Here is a 4,449-nt window from a genome sequence, read left to right as displayed (position 1 = left end):
AACTTCTTCAAAAAGCTAAACGCTCAGACATAGTATTTGTAGCATGTGACTTTAATGCTCAAGTAGGTAGCTTAAACCAAACAGAAAGACATTTAGGTGGGTATTTTAGTACTCCGATTCAGCGAACAGATAATGGTGACCGTCTGTTGCAACTGTGCTCAGACAATCGTTTATTTTTAGCAAACACTAATTTTAAACATAAGGAAAGACATCGTCTAAGATGGAGGGGCCCCCTTGCAGCAAACCAACGATGTACTCAAATAGACCATATTGCCATCAGTCATCGTTGGAGACGGTCGATAGAAGACTGTCGCTCGTTCTGGAATACATGTTTAGACTTTGATCATGCTTTATTACGAGCACGCATTTGCTTGCATCTCACTGAACACAGAAAAACCGCACTAAGAAGACCCATTAGAATTGAACTGAGTCACGAGAAAGCCAAAAGTAGATTCCAGGATCAACTGAGGTCACATTTAGGTAGTTCTGAAAAGGAGGTTGACCCAGATGTTGCTTGAAAAGATATACAAATAGCATTGACATCTATTAATGATTTAAACCAATGGGTTACGAAAAACCTATGGATTTCTACTAAGTCTATTGCACTGATGGATTTTCGTAAACTCATCCCATCAGGCTCCGAATACGATGAAGAGCGAAAGCAAATCAGATCTAGGTTAACCAAAAAGTCTAAGGAACGATCGTGAGCGGTGGTGGGCAACGAAAGCAAAAGAGATGGAAAAGGCAGTGGCTGTAGGTAACACCAAACAGCTTTCCAAACTAATAAAAGAAACTGGAATTAAGAAGTCAAGTGTAGGTGAGACGGTCTCAGAATAAAAGGACACTTATCTGCTGCCAGTTCAGACGTTTAGAACGATGGGCGGAACACTTTGAGGAGCAGTTGAGCTGACCTTCAGCTACTCTACAGTTATCCATTTCCAAACAGCCTGAATGGAACATTGAAGTAGGCCCCCGACTCTAAATGAAGTTCAAAAAGCTATAGCTAATCTGAAACGAGGAAGAGCAGCTGATCCAGATGAACTGATTCCAGAGGTCTTTAATTATGGTGGTTCAGTCTAAGCGAGTAGGTTGACTAACATTTTAGCTAAGATCTGGGAGTTGGATATAATCCCATCTGACTGGTCGCAATCAGTGATTGTCTCAATATATAAGAAGGGGTCAAAATCATCCTGTGATAACCATAGAGGGATTAGTTTGACTAATATAGCATCTAAAATACTAATCTCAATAATTATCGAGCGCCTAACTAAGACTCATGAACTGCAAACATGAGAAAATCAGGCTGGCTTCAGACCTGATCGTGGCTGTATCGACCACATATTCATTATTCGTTAGGTTTTAGAACTCAGGCATGCATATCAGCATTACACAGTGATAGTTTTTCTTGACTTAAAAACAGCACCTGACTCTGTAGACCGAGAGGTTCTGTTGCAGTGTCTGTCACTGAAAGGTGTACCTCAGAAGTACATTAACCTTGTGAAGGCCCTTTACTCGAACATTACTAGTTGAGTCAGAGCTTATGGAGAACTGTCATCTGACTTTACAACTTCAAAAGGTAACCGGTAAGGCTGTTCACTATCTCTATTTTTGTTTAACTTTATCATAGACCTACTGCCGGAAATAACGTCCTCGTCGACTGAATTTTCGGAAATTGATCTCCTTCCACGAGATTCAATTATTGACTTAAAATACGCAAACGACATAGTCCTGTTTGGTGAAGACGCTGGTAAAACGTAGTCTTTTGGTAGCATTGAGTAACAATGCCAAAATGTTTGGGATGCGTTTCTCCTCCTTTAAATGTAAACTGTTGCTCCAGGACTGGCCTGCGTCAACACTTGTACTAAAGATAAAGGGTGCAGTCGGATGCGTCAACTTTAGTTATCTTGGAAGTCTGATCAGCCCTAATGGGTTGGCGTCTGACGAAGTCTGTGCACAGATTCAGAAAGCTAGTTTGGCTTTCGCCAACTTACGTCACCTATGGCGAAGGCGAGATATCCGTCTATCAATTAAGGGACGAGTATACTGTGCGGCAGTTCGATCTGTTCTACTTTACGGCTGTGAAACATGGCCATTAAGAGTAGAAGATACTCGCAAGTTACTAGTATTTAACCACAGATGCCTTAGAAATATTGCCCGCGTCTGCTGGGATCACTAAGTAATAGTGAGGTTAGACACATGGTATTAAGGAATGATGGTAAATCAGTTGATGAGGTCATGAATCTTCATCGACTAGGACGGTTGAGCCGCGTGTTGTTACGTGTGCCTGAACACCGACTACCACGACGCGCTATGCTGACTAGTATTGGAGATGGTTGGAAGAGAGTTAGGGGCGATCAAACCAAAACATGGCATCAGTTCTTGAAGCCACTAACTTCTAGTCTGAGTCATGTTAATAGATACAGACTACTTGGTTGGGGTCCGTGTGACTATCGTAACCAATGGTCGGAGACTTTGTGTGACATGGCTCAGAATCGATCACAATGGCGTAGATGTACACACTATTCATCTTCCCTTAAACCTTGAGATTAAAATTGCTTCATATGTCTTTCTTCCTGTACTATATTCTTATATACAATCTTTCTTTTATATATTACGACTACTAAATGAACTACTATGAATTTGGTGTTCATCTTGTTGTACTAATGAGGTGTGGCAACTTGGAATGATGCATATATGTGCGTGATCCTATGTTGTAGTTGACTGACTGACTGACTGATTGACAAAACTAACCATGGATTATGAACTATTTCCTATGAGAATAACTAGTTTGCTACACAATAACATAGACAAGCGGTAAAATTAAAAATTATGGCATTTAACTGACTATTGATCTTAATTGTCATGTGTGAAACCACAAAGAAATCAGATGAAAAAACATTATACGAAAGCCAAGGAAAAAAGTGCAAACAGAAGAATGAGAGCTACTAATGCTTAGAGAATGACAACGCATGCGCAAACATTTCACTACAACCTAGTCTAAGTTATTTCAACTGTTGGTAATTACCCAATGTATGCTAACTACGATTATCACATAAATCACCAAGACTCATCCCAACATTTGACAATTTGATTTTCATTTATTTAAACATAAATATTGGTACAAGGGGGCACCAGATACATATGCGTCTACTACGTTTCAGCTCCATAACCTACTTGTCGTCCAACCTACTTTCACGTTGGTCAGTAAAGCAATAGCTAGCACTAATTAGCAGAACCGATTATCCAATGATCTACTAGTAATCCTTTGTGGACACTAATGACTATTCACTTAACCCATACATATCCTGTTATAACAGTTAATTTCAAAACCCATACTTTTCCATTACACTTAGTTATTCCATAATGTATATTTTTTTAGTTACATCCCAATGAGTAGAAAAATTGTATTTCTGACGTTTTGTGGCTTAATGTGAACCATTTCATCAGAGAAAATGAATAACCGAAGTAAATTAACACAAGTTTGAATAGTACAAAAGAAACTTGTGTAAATTTAATTGGATCATTTCCTCTGAAGTGATTTACATTAAACCACGGAACTTCAGGAATGCAATTGTTCTATTCATTGAGATATAACAAAAAGTACACCTATTGTTAACTCCCTACCTAGTGCCAAATTTATTTGAAACCTTGACACTGATACCTACTTAGTTACTTGCTTTGTGGTTGACAAAATATAAACAGTGGTTAGGGTAGTTACCTTCACTCCATAAGGAATCGCTTTGTGATGTACTATACTTATCAGAAGAGCTAATAGGAACAAGTAACATGTACATCTACTGTCTGCCATCAAGGTTGATGTTGGCTGGCATAAGAGCAGATTGTTAGAAGGCTGGAGGCCAAATCAGCATGTGGCTTTGATCCACCAAGTCAGTGACCTTTTTTGTGAACTACTTGATTGCGGTGTGTTTGGAGATCTCGAAGAGCAATGCTCAGAACCAGTCAGGAGAGCAGATTGAAAAGTAAAGTGACAAGGCTTCCTGGATTTCTGAAATTATGTCTGACTCTTTCTGTAACTAGGTATACATCTGGGATCTAAAGTGATCCGTTTTTGAAACGTTAGCTTGTACGATACTCGCTAATCTCAAAACAACGACAGTATATTGCTTCCTAAGCACTAGTTTGTATCTGACGGTGAATTTCCTGGACTAAACAAGTGAATTAAGATTACCATCACAAGTGATAGCCCATCTATTGTCTAAATACATAATGAGGATTGAGGATTAATGACCAATGACACTAGACCGAGAAATATACAAGCATCGAGGAAAAACGCATTAGCCGTAGATGCCATGGGAAGGAATGTCCCTTAAAAACATAAAATGTAAGAAATAATCGACTGGAATTGAGAGCAAAGCTCTTTCGGATGTAAAATCACTTGAATACAAAGTCATTCACAACAAAACTTTCTTACTTCATATACACTTTGCC

The sequence above is a fragment of the Schistosoma mansoni genome (assembly GCF_000237925.1).
Source record: "Schistosoma mansoni, WGS project CABG00000000 data, chromosome 1 unplaced supercontig 0071, strain Puerto Rico, whole genome shotgun sequence".
NCBI classification, from domain to species: Eukaryota; Metazoa; Platyhelminthes; class Trematoda; order Strigeidida; family Schistosomatidae; genus Schistosoma; species Schistosoma mansoni.
This window is presented reverse-complemented; position numbering follows the sequence as displayed.